Source organism: Paralichthys olivaceus, chromosome 18, assembly GCF_024713975.1.
Source record: "Paralichthys olivaceus isolate ysfri-2021 chromosome 18, ASM2471397v2, whole genome shotgun sequence".
NCBI lineage: Eukaryota > Metazoa > Chordata > Actinopteri > Pleuronectiformes > Paralichthyidae > Paralichthys > Paralichthys olivaceus.
Genome location: NC_091110.1, coordinates 13293906 through 13311894, shown reverse-complemented (window position 1 = coordinate 13311894; position 17989 = coordinate 13293906). Strand labels below are relative to the sequence as shown.

The 17989-nt window shown below is 40.3% G+C and overlaps 1 long non-coding RNA gene across 1 annotated transcript in view; it reads left to right on the top strand.

The window, feature by feature from the left end:
- The window catches only part of LOC109626124 (uncharacterized), a 66311-nt gene that overhangs the window by 19854 nt on the left and 28468 nt on the right, over positions 1-17989 (top strand). The gene's annotated exons all lie outside the window — the stretch shown is intronic.

Sequence of the window (17989 nt, the reverse complement as noted above, 5' to 3'; positions counted from 1 at the left end):
TGCCTGTTTTCCCAGCTCATTCTTTGGATGGAGAATTTGTTTTAGTTTTTTGTCAGTGTGCATATTATTCCATTTCATTTCATCCCTGGTGTGTAGTGACTGTGGGGAAAATGTACTCTGAGAGAAACAGCCCTTCAGTAAACTGCGTTTTTGATAATGCAAAATGGAGGAAACAAGTGACTTTTCCTGGACAGATGATCGAGACCCCAAACTATAATCCAAGTCATACGTGGAAGCATTTTCTATTCAATGTTATAGATGAACAAACCATGGCTAAAGGTCAGAATGCAGGCTACTTTTCTCACAGCAGCATCATCGCACCCTTCCGCCCCTTATTCGGAATTCTAGTTTTTGCATAATCCAGCAAACAAATAAACCAACTAACAAATAGAAACAGGTAAAAAATGAAACCTCCTCACAACAAATCTGAAGTCAAATTTTGGCTTGTTGCTCATAAGGGCAGCACAGGCACCAAAACTACAGAATAAATTAACAAATTATGTTGGCGCTTCTTTCCCCAGCATCCACATGTAGAACTTTTCAGAGTTAAAAACACAGGGATTTAGAAAACTCTGACTAATACTAGATAAACAGCAGAGTCAAGCTGTTGATATTACAAACTAATCCAAACACAATGATGACACATTCTGTGGTAAACGTTTAGCTGCATCAGCACTTCTTGTTTTCTTCAGCAAAAAAAACAGGCTTGAGTGTTTCTGCATGTGACATCCATGTGAAATTTGGTTTTACAAAATTTTTTAGAAAATGTGGTTTACATGTCAGGGATTATGCGTTTGTGTATTATGCATCTCTGTGGGCATGTTTGACACCAGGCCGTCTGATCCCGGCTGCATTCCTCAAGCAAACTCCTCCACAAATTTCCCCTAAGGTCCCAATAAAGTTGCCTACTAATACAAAGTTTATTAGTCCACAGAGCGGCAAACTCAGAATCTTTCACAAGTGACTTGTTATTGTTTTTTAAAGCTCTGTTTACTCTGAACAGCCCCTGAAACCCAGGCCCTCTCTGGGCTGCGACCCAAGCGCTTTATTAGCTAGACGAGTGTTGGGTGGCCAAATCTGAAAGCGTGACTGTCTGCTAATCATGTGTATGCACATGCAGAACTGTAACAGGGAGTTTATATATTTATGTGCATACCTGTGTATGTTTTAGACCACTTTTGACCAGTTGCTGTGGTGTGGTTGACTTCACCTCTTAAAATGTTAGCGGGGAGGTGATTATTGCGTTATTTGTTTTTGTTTTACAGAGTCTGCAGTGCAAACACGTATTTATCTCAGCCAGCTGTTTTCACCTGCTGACAGGTGCAACGCAGCTCTGCAGGATATGCACCGCTTTTACTAGTGCTTTTGGAGTTTTTTGTTTTTACAAAGAATGGTAACAGAATGGTTAGAATATATGGCAAGAAAACTGAGAAAAACTTTGCCAAGGTGGCACCAGATCTTAAATCTACCAGGCCGCAAGAAAGGTTTCTGTGCCATATTTTGGTGTTAAAGTATTTGATACAGCTGGTACTTCGAAGTTATGTAACAGGCACCAGAAGCATCACCTCATGTTCTATCGTTAGTTTACATTACATTTGCTCTCGTACAAGATGATCCCATGCATTGCCAGTATTTCCACTCTGTACATTTTGCAGTGTTGGAAAATTACCAACACTGGTGCAATGTCATGAAGTCTCATTTACAGAGAGTGTTTTCTTCCTTGTGGGACTCTCAGTAACTCGGAAGATAATGAAGCTATCTCTGTGTTAGCCTGTTTTATTCTTTTATAGGACCACCAGAGCTTTTACAGGTGGCTAACATTTGACTTTCAAATGGTCTACAGCCTGATTGCATCAGTAAGTTTGTATTAGTCATTTTAACTCTTTTCTAATATCTCATAATAATATCACCAAATCTTTTCAAACAACTCCTTCACTCTGGAAAAAGTAGTATTTATCTTCCAGCTCCACATTTACACACTGCTAGTCTCCCTCTTTTCTGGCCTCATCTATCGTCCTACATTATATTACATTTGTTTTAATGGAACTAAAGAAAGTTAATCTACTGATGATGGTGATAGTGTTCAGCCTCTTTCAGCATGACATACATGTTTGATATATATATTAGTCATCTAGGTCAGTGGAGGATTAATCATCCATGATAACTTTCAAATGTAAACTAAAATAAAGTTCTGTACAAGTTGTCGTTTTAGTGTAAGCTCCACGTTCTCAGGTTTCCCTTCTTGAGCTTGTTTGCCAGTTAAACATCATCAGCTTTGCTGGCTGAGTAGTCGACATCCAGTCTGCTCGCTGAGAACAACGTGTCTAGGTTGACACATTTCTGTTTTCTTGCAGTTGAAATGGATTAACTTTTATTCTCTACAGGCCGGTTTGAGAGGAAGAACTATTCACATATTTCTTGTATGGAAAGATACGTGCAGCGATAAGGAGAGAGTTTTTCCTCTCCACAGTCGCGCCTGTGCTTGCTCATTGTGGGAACTGTTGGGTTTCTCTGTTAATATTGTTTTAAGGTCTTGACCTTTAAATGTAAAGTGCCTTGAGATAATGTAAATTATGAATTGGCGCTATATAAATAAAATTGAATTGAATTGAATAAATGGAGCTGAGGGTTTTGAGAGCTTACATTGTCATGTGGTCATCATAATCTCAACTGACCAAGTAAGACTATTACATGTCATATTTCGTGAAATACAGCAGGTCCTACATTTTCTGAATCTCTATTCCGGTTTTATCTTTGAATTGCGGATGAATTAAATTATCAGGATTTTAAAATTTGAACATACATATGTTCTTAATTACCTTAGTAACTTTGTCCATTGTAATACTTATTCAGGGCTTCATCTCAGTCAGTATAGCATACTGGGGGGGTGCGGGGTTAACTTGATGCTTGCTGTAACAAAATGCAACTAATAGTTTTCTCAAATAAAATTTAACATAGGTTTGCTTTTCCCAGGCTTTCTAACAACAAGATTGTATTATCTGAGGCCAAGAATGACTTTTCAAACTCTCTGTTCCTTGATTAACACATTTAAAAAAAAAAGAAAAAAAAAAAGAAAATCATGGTTGAGATTATGGCTGTATGATATGATGATGTATATCATGTGATTATAGAAAAACATCTACCATGTATAGCTCTATTGTCTATTTTGTGTTGTCACAAATCGCATTCAATAGTGATATTTTCCAGATGACACTTGGGTTCTTCCACACAGATGAACAAGAAGCTCATAAATCAAACAGCAGCTACTTCTCTAGCATGTGGTCTGGTCTGGTATGACACGTCTGACACGGACCAGAAAACCATACTTTAAAAATGATGCTAATACCGGTCCCCACAACAGACTGAAACAGCACTAACCTCTAATAACATCATAATGTCAAACAGTTTGGAGAAATCTTCGGATGATTTTTAATCCCAGGGTCAGACATAATAAGAGGCTTCCACTCATGGTACTAGATATGGCAAAGGATCATGAAGATGGAGGGAAGTAACCTGCATCTGGCTCCAGTTTACATGAATGAGAAGAAGTAACACGTAACAAGCAATGATATGCATCGTCTTCTGGATTAGAAATGGCCTCTGTTGAGATGAGGCTCAAGTCATATTGCACAGACCCAGTTGAGTTTACTTTGACTTCTGAAGCTTTTCTTCACTGCCACCTCTCAGAGGTCAAACACACTAAAATCAAATTCCCAACAAACCGTCTTTGTTTTTAACGTTGAGTCAAGATTTGCCGACTTTAACTTACAAACTCTACAGTTGCTCCTTTGACAGATAATGAAAAACTGACTTTACAGGCAATGGCAGCACTGGGGGAAGTTTTATAGGGATATGGGCACATTCTCTGGTGCAGAGACGTCAACACCACAATGAAATAAAGGATGTAAAGTAAAGTTCAAACATAACAAACATTCAGCCTCCATTTCTCCCTTAATTTCTCTGGTTTCAAGCTTTGTGAGAGACATATTCCTGTTCACAATGATTATCTAAATCATGTAAGATGTTCACATGGAAATGTGAAGTGGTTTTTCTCTGCAGTATGGTGCTTGTCAGGAGCAGTTAAACTGACATCGATGTACTTCCCTCCTACCGCTGCTGAGGGATGAGACTATATGCATGTATTTTTTAAATGTATTGATATTTCATTGTCAATAGTTTTCATTTTATCTCTTGTACTTCTTAAGTAAAGTCTCTTAAAACGTTCGTCTTTTGCATTTTCCACTACCTTACCCTTCCTCATCCCTCTCACCTTCCCTCCATCTTTCCATCTCCCTCTTGTTCTCTCCGGCTCTCTCTCTCTCTTTAGTAGGTCAACATGTCCTGCCTCCTCTCCATATTAGTTGTTGTCTTGCTGGATCACGCAACCATTCACAGCTGGGACTCATTAGACCTGTGTGTCTCTCTCTGTTTGTGTGTGTGTGGTGTGTGTGTCTGTCTCTCTTTTTGTGTGTGTGTGTGTGTGTGTTTTCACCAGGCCAGGGTAATTCCCGGTCTGTCTTTGATGAGCAGGTTGGTCCAAGGCTCTGGGCTGAGTACTGTAGGATGCTTCACACTTGGATGATACGCTGGTGTTTGTAGTTTTCCACACATTGCTTCTGTCTTTCATGTATCACGTCCATAGTTAGACTGCAGTCGTCCTGCAGTAGTCCACACAATTCAAGGAAACACAAATATATGGAGGCTTGTACATGTTGTGTGAGATTTGTCACCTCTCATCGCTTCTCTGGCCTCTCTATTTACCCTCAATCCACGGTACGCTACAATGCGTAACGTATGCAATGTATGTCAATTTTAGAATTGTGTCCAAGTAACATAAGCATGTCATTAGTCATTACTTATTAACTTTCTCAGCCGAAGAATTTGTATCTGTATCTGTATTTGCAGGTGTAAGTTGCAACAGCAGCTTGTATCTCACTCATGTACAAACTCTCCAACTGTTTGACATGATTCCTGCATAGTTGATAAAAGAGGTTAGTAGAGTTGGAGATGATGCTTAATGCTCTGATTGTGTTTTATTGATATTGTGATTTTTTGAAATGTATATTCCTCTAAAAAATATTTTAATATGAAATCTATGAATAAAGAAACATTTAAAACTTGAACATTTACCTATTGATCACAAAAGTATTTTTTTTGTCTGATTTATTAAGTTATTAATAAACCCATTCATATTAAGTTATTATTTTTACAGTTTTACATATACATGTCCTGCATGTACCCAGCACTTGCAACACAGACATGTTGGTTTCTTACTCTGCTTGCTTTTCTTTCTTCATGGTTGTTAAAATAATTTTGCCTTTAATTCTAAGCAAATGGACAGTTTTCGAGAGAGGGAGAGGGAGAGCGCTGAAAGCCATAAAAAGCGGCCTCAAGACGAGTTCTGTGTCGAAGATTGTCCAACACAAGCCCACAACAATATTTTATTAGGTCTCTGTTAAAAGAATTACCACACTCTTCATAAACTGGCTTGGGCTTTTTGGGATAAAGTGTAATGATCAACACGCCTGCCTTTTCAGCGTCTCCATAATTGAGGATGAACAGAAACAGTGTGACGCATTGACACATTCCACACAAATTAAAGTATTATGTTGAAATGTAAAGTTTCGAACAAAACTACACTGAAAATCCCCTTTATTTTTCCAATCTGGTTTTGATGCAACCTGGATGAAAGCGGACAATATATAATTATGCATCTGGATATAATTCTCATTAGATGTAATGGTTTTGGTTAATTTACACTTTGTGTCTATAATCGGTTTTCTTTTGTAATAAAAAATAAATTTGTGTAACTTAAAACACAAAAATGGTATTGCCAAAATTAGACGTTATTTTCACCATCTCAAACATATATAAGGTTTCATGTGCGTCATTAAAACATGAGGTCAACGATCATCTCATCTCTGATGCTTAATCAGCCTGCTGGCCCTGATTGCTCACATGTGGTGTAAATGCTATAGTTTTAAGTGTACTGTAGTTGCAGCTGCATATCTACAGATTTAACATGGTATTTGTGGCCTGTCAATGATTCGCCATCTCTTGTATGAGTTTGTTTTGTCTACATACTGCATGGTTCTCATGGCAGTGTGTATATTCCATTCATAAGTACAAAGACACAGCTGCAACGTGGGAATCATCTATTACTCCCATGTTCAGCTTTGCCTCCATTCAGCCAGAACAACTTTTAGCTTGTGTTTGAACATGAATTGGGAGCACGACCACATCACAACCCTGTGGGGAGTTTCAGTGTGGCAACACTGCTCGGACCTTTCATTCAGCCAGCTTTGTTTAATTACAGGTCAAAGACACCTCAAGGTTTTTGGCCACAAACATGTAACAATCCAGAGAGGGAAACCCCCTAGAGGGTACCTCCCGCATTGTAAATCACGTGATCCTACAATTTTTGTCTGGATGTCTTTGTACGTTGATTTATGGATCACTGCAGTGAACCATAAATAGTTTTGTAGAGTTATTTGTTGAAACACTCCACCACATCTGGGGGTGGGAAACACTAGTACAAACTAATCTAACAGTCAGTGTTCTGTCCAGTTTGTGGAGTGAGTGTGGAGCAGAATGATGATTGTTTGCAGTGGCATGCAGCAGAGACTGCACCAGCTTTTGATGACCAACAAATCATTAAGGTCTTTTTTATCTTCATCAAACAAACATATTTTCTGTTGATTTGGACATTTTGTGGTCATTAATAAAGGAATGCATTCATTCATTATAGCGAGTTGTTAAAACATTGTCCCAATGCACAATATTTCTTCTCATCACGCATCTACACTGTTTCCAAATCGGTGATTGTCATCTAATCTTGATGGTTCATCACTAGTAGAATAATTTCAGTTTGTATGCACATGAAAATAAATGCAGTGTCATCATTGGGTGCTCAGTTAATCTCTTCTCGTCTCCTTCCTCTTTTGAAGTCTGTTCTGTCCCTAACTTTGTAATCATGTGGTGTTCCTGAGCATTAAAGCCAAGGTAAGATAAACTCTTGACTGTAGAGTACATCTGGCTGGGAGACCTCTGCTAATAAAAAACCAGTCGAGAGGGAGAGGAGGAGAGTGAGCCAGTGAGATGTCAGGGTGAGGGCAGCTGCAGGCCGAGCACGATGAGCATGACACTGAAGCAGAGAGATTGGTACTGACATGAGGAGCTGGATATAAGGAGCAGGATGAAGGATTGACATTTAAACGGGAAAGAATGTTTAGAGTTGTACATACCATACTGTAGCTGCAGCTGCATGTTCTCCAACAAAAATACATCCAGGTGGGAAAGCATATACAGAAATCTATGAACCAATAGTTACATACAGCAGTTTTTATGATTTACTGTGAGAGGTCCAATGTGCTAGTGGATTAAATATATATCTGTATGTGAGAAGGCAAATGTCTGAGTCAGTTGCACCAGACATTTCAAGCCCTCTAGTAAAATCCTCAGCACAGTTTCCCAGACATAAACGCTCATTGCTATGATAAGAGTTTATAGATCTCTAAATGTTACCTCAGTGTGGTGCAGAGGAGAGGTTGGATGGACTAGGACGTGTAGATCAATCTCATCAAAGCTTCAATGTGTGTGTGACTGTATTCGTGTGCTTTTAAGTTCTAGTTTGAATGTAAATTTGTGTGTGTGCATATTAACAGTGAAGTGTGTCTGTAACGGTACTATGTACAGCATATCAATAACTGTGTGTGTGTGTGTGTGTGACGTAAAGGGCTGTGTAAAGTGGAAAAGCTCAGGCTGTCATCAGCTCTATCTGATCCATTTCATACAAGATAAAGCACAACATCATAACACTAGCCATATGGAGGTTGTTACTATGGAAAGCAAAGCAAAATAGGCTGCTAGTGAATGCAGGTCACACAGACTGGACTCTGCAGGAGAAGACAGATTATACACACACACACACACACACACACACACACACACACACTAAGGATATTGGACACTTACCAGGGAGAATCATAGATAAGGAAATTGAAGAGTCTTTCGTCTGTCTCATTCGGCTTGTTTTCTCTCTAAACAAACAGCCGGCGGCTGCGCAGCGTTTAGGAGCCCTTTATGAAATAGTCTGACTTCCTTTATGGGACACACACAAGCGCAGACACTAGCATTCCCAAGTTTAAAAAACTTGACTTTGACACGCAAGTACAACAGACGTTAACCAGTTCCAGCGAAATTACACTTCCCGCCAAATTCGGCAGCTGCAAACTCAAAACACTTTGAACTGCTGGAGGTCTCCACCAGACGCCACCAGAGTCACTGTAGGTTACAAGCTATCTCACATCTGGATCTGTAGGTGACCTGAGGGGATAGACAAAGAATACCAGTCTAAACCACCGCTGTCCTCACGCAGTCCCGATGCTGTAGTGATCAAACAGTGGGGTGGTTAGTTGACGGATTAGAGACAAAACACACACAGGCACACAAACTGTAGATGCTCACAGATGGACGTGGATCTCAGGCGCTTTTACAACAAATAAAAATGCCTTTTTGCACACACACATGCACCCAAACAGAGTCTGGACACAGTGCTGTGAGTGACATTGTGGTTGCCGATCCTACTCTTGTTCTGCCATAACCACTGTTGTCTCTGCAGTAAAAAAAAAGATTGTGAAGCGAACTCCATTATACTCGGGCCACAACTCCCCAGCGACCTGCGGTTCTTATTAGCCGGCCATCATTTCTGACAGTCTAATAAACCCTGATCTTTTCAGGAAGGTCTTTTCCTTTTGTTTTCTCTCGTTGTACTGTTTAGTTTTGAAGTTTTAATGTCTGGTGCTATTGTCTGCAGTGTCTAGAAAAATATGAGCAAGAATGTATTGTTGAACGGTTTGTCTTCAGTTTTATTTGTTAAAGCTGGAGCAGTGATTTGTGTGTCCATGTGTGATTGGGGTGCCAGACTGTGGGGACACCCCAGGGGCACTATAGCTAGCCAGTGTTAGCTAAGGTCACAATATAGCTACTGTAGCAGCAAGCACTATATTAATGAACTCAAGCTATTCAAAATGTTAAAAAAAAATAAAATATTGCATTTCAGTTTGTCAACATAAGCCAGTATGACAACTTCTGAGATGACTCATGACACTGAGGTGTCACACATGACTCTGATTAGGAATTCAAACTGTGTGATTAATGGCAAGTGATTGTCTTGTGTAACCTTAGGGGCTGGAAAGCACCATACACTAAATAATTAAATGCAATAAATGTGTTTTGGACAGTCATCATTGCTATTATCTACGCTTGCCTTGTGTGATGGCTGGAATTGAAGACATGGGGCCAGAAGCTGTTTATTGCTTTCATATGGAGCCAACATGTGTTTCACATTTGCCAGGATGGGGCTTTTTTTTTTCACTGTGATATGTACACTTTGGATGCTCTTACCATTGAGACATCATCATCACACTGCCTCTACTGTACAGTTATCAATTGTTAACACTAATAGATGAAAACCAAAGCCAGTTAAATTAGCTGTACTGCTACAATATACATGGATTATGCTGTTTTTTTAGTAACTAAAATCTAAAATGTAGAATTACGTGACTTATCTAAATGGAGATGGTGGTTTTGTGTTTATAATTAATCAAGCACATTTATATGGCTGCTTTTGATTGGGATTGAACCATTTAAGTTTACACATATAATCTAGTTCAGGACCCTTAAGTAGCAAAAACGTTCTTTCCTCATGAATTACTGCCTTGGACTCGAATGGTGCTGTTCCATCTTCAACCTGTATTACAACAGAGATCAGTCGGAGATGCAGTCCGGTAATGATACACTGGCATGAAGCACTTGCCGAAAATGACATCAGTAGGATTCTTCTGCAGTGCTGAAAGCCAAAGTGCATCACTGAAATCCTCATCAAGGTTTCTGTGGGCTCCTTGCAGATGGGATCACAAGCATACTCATGCATGTGTGAGCTCAGATAGACGACAAAAACAAACCATCACAGGACTCCTCTTCTTCACGATCACCTCTGTTTGAGGCCCAGCAGGAGCTTGGTTGAAATGAAGCGGACGTGGTTGTGCTCAGCAGAATTGATTTTGTCTGGTCTATGGTCCTGTTTGTAACTTAATGGGTGTCTCTGCTGAAACAGGTTTTATAATTAGCAAATAAGCAAAATCATTTTTTTCAGTCAGAGAATCTTGGTCTGTGTTAAATGTTAACATATCCCATTCAAGTAGTTACTATTTGACAATATCATAGACCAAAAATAAACTATCAGCGTGAGTGAGAATAAACTGCTTCTGTTTAAGCTCTTCCAGATTCCAAATGTGTTACCATCTGAGTACAATTTAGAATGTATAAAGTTTGATAAGTTATTGACAATAAATTCTGTATAGATGATACATTCCTCATCAAAAATGAAAAGACATGTCAAGGCTACAGATGTATCTTGTGTGCACAGGCTGTGTTTTCTCCTGCAAATGTATTTTACCTGTCGAGAATGTAAAGAGAATGACTGTGTGGAAAAGTCATACTCAATAATGATAGTCATAGTCAATAATATCCATCTACTGCTGTGGCAGTGCCATGAATGGGTAAAATCCTGTTAAACCTGACTCATGAAACACTCCTCTGGTTTTCATAGCTATGTGATGTAACACAGTCCTGTAGCTGAGGTTTAGAGCTGTCGGCTGCACTATGCCATCAGAATCACTTGCAGACCTTCTCAATGCAAAACCATTCATTTCTTATTACCAAGAAATCATACCAGGCTATTTTTACACTGATTCAATACCGACTGTCAGACCCAACAGTCTGCGTAAATGATCATGTACCATGTGACAAGTTTTAAGATTTGTGGTCCCTGAGTTGCTCCGTTTTTAGATTTGTTGATTTTCTTGGCCTGTGTGTCATGAAAGAGTCCAAGAGTCTCCAAGAATAAGTTATAGCAACAGTCTGTAGGAGGTGAGCTTGGAGGGGGGGCGAGAGCAAACTGAGAGAAGAAATCACCTTAATAACTCCCACTCAGAGATATTAGTAAATAGGAAAGATTCCCAAGGACATGACATAATTGCAAAATATGTGATGGGGAAATATTACGTTCAACAACAAGCAGACTTCACTGCAGTATCATTTACTCCATGTGGTTATTATTCCTGTGCACAAATTGACAGTAACGGTACCATCAGGTTTAGAGATGATGATTTCCAGTTGTTCTACATTTTCAAATGAGGCCCCAAAACCACAGAAGCATTTGTTTGGGATGCTGATGAAAGATAGATGAAGAATGGGACGAATGTGAAACTCCAACAGGAAAAGGAAAAAAAAACTGAATGTCTGAACCTTTGCAAGCAAGTTTTGACATGAAAAGTCACGTTAGAGTGCAGAGTGTTTAAAATGAACATAGTTTTCTCCCTTTATTGCATACTTCATTTATGTACTTGAGTCTTTAAACTCACCACACACTACCACAGAAAACCCACTCACTCCTTCTGCCACCTCATGTTGAGCACGTTCACTCTGTTCCTACTTTACTCACACTCACCACACTCATTAGTCCTTGAATTGCCACAATGCACTGACCAGATAAATTGCATCGGTTTTTATAATTTTCTAACTAAATGTCTATGAGAAAACAAACAGACAAGCCAAGAACTTGAAAGCCATTTTTAGATTTTATTGACGTGGATCTGAATCAAAGTACGCTCTGAAATATCTTTCACGGAACACAAAAGTGCGAGAGGTCATAATTGTTAAATATGAGAATGACTGTGCACATGTTGAAACATCCTGGCCCAATTATAGCTCAGGATTTTTGAATAAAACCTAAATGATCACATACTGGCACCATCCTCATCAAAATCAGTTTACCCTCAACCCAATACTTGATGTTCAACCAAATATCATTTGAGGTCTATTTAGTAACTTTTTGAAAAATCCTGAAAACTAATAAATTGTTGAAAACAACCTCTTCAGTGATGGTAATAAGTTTAGTCTGTGGGAAATCATGAGGTACACTGGAGGTACTGAGGTACATGTGGCACATTATAAGGAAAAGAGAACAATGATAATAACCTTGGCTTTTATATTTCTGTCATCACTTTGTGAGTGTGTATTAGTTTTTGTTCATAGCAGTGACGTCTACATATATTTAATCCATGAGTCGTTAAAAAAGCCCTCAGGAGGAGTCATCCTCTGATTTACACACTTTAGTAAATCTGTATGAATCAGCAGCAGATGGTGAAGGTATTCTCTATCATAACAGCTTCTAATGCTTTGAATCTAACTCTGCACCCTGCTATGTAAACATGACATACAGCAAAATCCACCTGATAGTTTTTAAAATCAGCAAATGCCTTCTATGAAAAGCCTGAAAAAAATATTTACATAATTTGATATACATGAAAACCCATTCATCTGTTGTTTTTATTGTTACTACCTGCTCTGAATGGCAATAATGCAAGAATCTTCATTTAAGGCCATTTTTAGATGTGGCCTCTTGAAGATGTCTGTATATTTGGGTCCCTTTTCACAATGACAGGGAAATATGTAGAACATTCAGGCGATGGGTGAATTGAGAAAAGAAATGACAAATTCTGCTGCAGGAATCATGTTGTTGTTTACAGCACATCGCCACCTTTGTTGGCCCTTATCGCCTGAAAGCTCTCAGAACTTGTTTTCTTTCCAAGTTGACTTGTTAGTCAACATCTTCCACGTGTATGGCACCTCTTTTACATGCAGAGATATTTGTATTCTTCCAGTTTTGCGGAACTTGCTCACAGTTAAGTCTCTGAACATTTTTGCGTTCTATTCTCACATGGGCCGACTCTGACAGTTTCCGGACATTTTACTTGGGGGCTGGCAGCAATAGACCGGAAAATGTCCAGAGTGTCTGACTTGGAAATTTGCATTAACACATACAGCCCCTTTGGACAATTTCAGGAAATGACCTGTCTGAAAGCAGCACATGACAAACTCTATGGTGCACTTTCTATCTCTGTCCTTATTAAACCTGGCGGGGAGATTTTGTTTTTGCCTCTGTCTCTATTTGTTTATCAGCAGGATTATACAAAAAGTACTGAACACATTTCCATGAAACTTTGTGAGGGTGGGACATGGGCCAAGAAAGAAATCAATATTTCTTTTCCACTTTTGTCATTTTTACAAAATATCTCTGAGTGTGTGTGGCTTGATTGAATGGGACTGTGGGCCTTGGCAGGGTACGGGCTCCACTGAGTACCATTCTAGTTATTATTTCTAATCAGCTGCCTGTCCCTCAAACCTTATAACATGTATTTGCGTGTTCTGCAAGAGTCTGCAAACTCCCCATTTGTTCACCTAATCAGTTCATTTATTCATTACAGCTAATTTGATTATTAAAAACCTAAACCGGGAAGGGGAATGGTTAATGTGGTTTTACTATGTACAGGCACCCAATAAATTAGTCTTTATTTGATCCCATGTCAGGCCCTAATGCCCTGCATGTTGACTCTGGTGTCAGGCAGCCAGTGATCAAGGACTAATAGAGGCTTTCTGCTGCCACAGCCGCTTCCAGCGACCCTGGGTCTGTGGCTAAATCACGCCAGTGGAGTTAGAGGAGAGAAGGCCAACAAAAACAACAAATATATTTTCATTTAGACTGCAGGCATATTCCTCTGGAGAGTCGAGGGTGGAGGAGTAAAGGTGAGGAAAGGAGTGGAGAAGTAAAACAGAGCCGAGGAGAGAAAGGAGAAACAAAATTGATTAAGTGAGGCAGATATGAGAGTTTATAAAAAATAGAAAAAAGGAGGGGGAGAGGAGACTGATTTTGGGGTTTTGGCCCCTGCTCTGGCTCAGTCTCTGGAAAATGTTTCAGGGGTTTATCAAAGCCTTGACTAACATATTAGTACAAAATACATGTTTACATTCTTGTTTCTATCTCCATGTAGCAAATGCATTTAGATGAAACACGCTACTTAGGTGACTCACATTTCAGGACGCTTGTGTCAGTCACTTAGAATATTCCTCTCTCCTGCCGACACGCTTTAACTTTATCTGGGCTCTTTTTCCACTCTGTCTTGATTTCTGTCTTTCCCTCCCGCTCCTGACTCTCCTCGCTCTTTCGGAATCGATAAACAGAGGCCTCACCTCAGTGCACGCCAAGGCAAATGTTTGAGCCACCTGTTGCAGGAAACTTGAAGCTCTCAGGAGATGTGAAGATGGAGCTGGGGCTATAGGCTGTGCTCCAGGTACAGGTCGCTTCTGAACCAGGACAGAAAGGGGTATGGAAAATGCTGAGCAGTGCGTGTTTGTGTCAAGGGACAGCTGGGGGGGTGAGCTATACATGTGACAGTAGTTAGTGCCCCGCTAGAGAACTGTGCTACCAGTATGCAGCTTAACTTGTGTTTCCCAGAGTCTCCAAAAGTAGAAGAGGAGATAGAGCCTTCAGCTGTCAGGCTTCACTTCTGTTGAATGTCTCCCCCCTCTACACCCGCCCGGCCCAGAGCTGTCAAGCTCTGTCGCCAAGTGCTTGTTCACAGGGGAATATTTGGTCTGTGTAAATAATATTGTAAATAAGTACGGTCCTGACTAGCTCTATATAAAAAGTGCTCTGAGATAATTTCTGTTATGATTTGACGCTATGTAAATAAAATCGACTTGTGTTAAAGCACATTCACAAATAAGATGGGAGAGTTAATATTTATGTATTTAAACAAAAGTGTGTTTAATCTGCTGGCACATAAGTAAAAGGGAAAAATAAGGGATCCTGTCGGGAAGAGGGGAAAATACAATTTTGACTTCTAAGCTTCCAGATTATTATGCTTTTATATATCTGCAGATAACTTAGAGGTTTGGACAACAAATTCCTAATTAAATGTTCACACCTCTTGTAGATGCAGACTGAGCTGCATTACCATCCAGTAGCAGTCATGCAGGGAAATGTCAGGCTCTATAGCCTCTGGAGAAAGTCAAACATTTAGTATTCTAATTGCTTTTTGTTTTGTCTGCTGTTTAGTGCAAAGCAGCTAGCAGGTTGAAACACAGCACAGGAAGTATAGACTCTATTTAAATATGGTCGACATGACAGCTCCCCAATTGTCAAGCCAAATTATCTTGACCGCCCCCTGGTGGCTGGTTGTACCACAGATCATAAATGTCACCTCCTTCATGTTAGTGGATTGGACATGGACCAAATCATTTCAGGTAGTTATCACTATTGCACAGACTCCAAATGATGCCTTGAGTGCAAGATGGCGATGTATCAGGGGTAGTTCGGCTTAATTTTTGTACAATTGGAGGAAATGGAGACATGTCTGACATCTTCATATACAGTCTGAGTGGAGAAGTCAGCTTCCAACTCCCTTAAATGGTGTTTTTGAAGGCTGGGATACTACCACCACATCCAGAAAGAAGTAATAGCGTTTTTTGTTGGCTCTCTGTACAAGGAACCGCTTTCACTTAACCAATGATTATTTGAATCATGATTAAATATACAAACAATAATTAGTTCCACTTAAGGTCTAAGAGGTTAGGTTGTGTGACAGTGAGTAATGGAGAGACAATGACAAGGGTTAGAAATGAAGTAAAAGTACTCAACATGAGGAAGAGGAGGACTCCTGGTTCACCTCCTTGGTTCCAGGAACTCCCTTGGTCTGCTTCCAATGATTGCCCCCAAGCCAACCCACCCCAACCCTCTTTACCTCTGCAAATACCTCTTTAAACCATCCCCCCACCCTCCAACCCCAAATTTTCTGGCAACTCCTTTAATCGCCCCCATCACCCCTTCTTCCTCTCAACCACTCACCCCCCTCCTCTCACCCTTTGGCATCCCGTCCATACCGTTGCCCTCTCAGCAAACACCCCCTCTCCCAACACCGCCCCATTGCTGTAAATGCCCCCAGGACTGCAGCTCTTTCTGTTATTCCCCTCCCCTCCAAACCCACCCATTCGAAGCTTGCAGCCCCACTCTCTCTCTCTCTCTCTCTCTCTTTCGCTCTTTCTCTCCCTCTCTCCCCCCTTCACTGGCTCCCTCTCTCTCTCTCCCCGGGATGTAAAATATTCACAGCTGCTGCTGTGGTCAGGTCGCACGGCCACAAGACTCTCTGAGCAAACAGAGAAGCTGTGAACGTGTGAAGCCAATGGTGTATGTTTCATTTGAGGTCCGACACAGGTCCGATAGATCCTGATGTAGTCAAAACAGAAACCACATACTGAGCCTCGCCACATGCCTCAACAAACCAAACACTAACCAAACACACCCAAGCACAACACTAAAAAATGACATTGGCAAACAGTTTTTAGAAACATGTTAGGCGCACTGTAGAAACGGGAGAAACGATGTGTGGCTCGGTGCCGCTGAGCAGACTAACTCCGATGTCATTGGGGTTGATAATCAGTGTGAAACATCTGTCTTGAATAAATGCCCCCCTTTTAAAGTCTGGCCTTGTTATGCATTACGGCTAAAGGCAAGAGCACATTAAGTCATGTTAAAGTTTCAATAAAAATACATCAAGCTTTTCCAAGAGGTCTACACATGATATATATGCAGACTTGATTCGAAGTTTTCTGAATGAACAAGTGGACGAATTTGTCTCAGATATCTCTAGTTTGAACCCAGACTCCAATGTTCCAATAAAGACATAAATTGGAGGTTTTACATATTTAGATCTCTGCAGTTGTACCACCAAATAATAACGACATCTTGGCTCAGGAATGCCAGCCCTTGAACTTTATGAGGGAGGGAGAAGGGGGTGGATCAGTGTCTTGAACACATTTCAAAGTAATTGTACTTGATATGTCGTTTACAGAACACCCAAGTAATCATATAAACAAAGGACTAGATGCCCTGGGAGGATGAAAGGCAATTTGAATATCCCCCTGATGTATCATACTTACTCACGTTTTGACATGAGCGCAAGACACCGAGGATTCCTGAGCACAAAAAGAGGATCAAGGACCCTTTTGTAATAAACACAGCGGGATAGACCGACTCTGGAGGGCTCCATCATACTCGGAAATTAACGTGTACACACACACACACACACACAGATGGCAGAGAGTTGAAAGTGATGGATACAATGAACAAATTACAACAGTTGCAGCCCTGGGCATAGCAGGGTTCTGTGTGTGTGAGAGAGAGATAACCTTGCTCTCGCTCTGATCCCACTAATTTCTGGAATCTATCTGAACTTTACCAAGACATGACAAAAAACACTGGTGGTGGTGGGGATGGGGGGTGCGGGGTAAAATTGCAGGACCTGGACAGCAACAACACGAGAGAACAAGTTTAAAAGAAAAAAGAGGAAAACGAGAGAGGAATAAAGAAAACATGACATCATAGTTAATTAGAATCAGGTGATAAACAAGGGAGTGATATTTACGTTATACCATATGCCCTGCTCCATGTGTCTTTCTGTCTCAGGGGGCACAGCAACAGGTTTCAGACAAGCAAGGTCAAGGAGGAGGCTTTTACCAGCTGCTAGACCACACTGATGCACACACCTCTTTACCCAGCCCTCTGTGTGTGCGTGCGTGCGTGCGTGCGCATGTCGGCCATCTCCAAAGCCTGTTTTATCGTTGTTGTTATCACATGAGAAAATAGTGTTTATCCTCCAGGAAGCCATGTTTGCTATGTGTACTTGTAAGAGAGAGTTTTTCTGCAGCGACAAATGAAACCTCCCTGAGCTCATCAACCAGGTTGTCTGCTGGGCTTCTTTCAAAACTCTTAATCTTTTACAGATTCACGTCTTGGTTTTATAAAGGTTCCCCACTGCCTTACTCAGTTTGTTGTAAACCCTGATTACTTGGATAAGGACAACTCTGATGTTTTGGAATTGCCAATATATTTGAGTATTTGCACATAAAAGTCATTTCTTGACCTTTTTCAAATAATACTTTGACAATATAATCTTAGCTGATTGTTCTTTTAATAGCTCTGAGGCTTCCAATCACTCTGTATTCATCACTGAAAGGAGTTTGCTGTATCTAGACAAATTAAGCAAAGCCCCTCTGCTGAAGAAAACTGTCAGATGTTGTTGGAAGC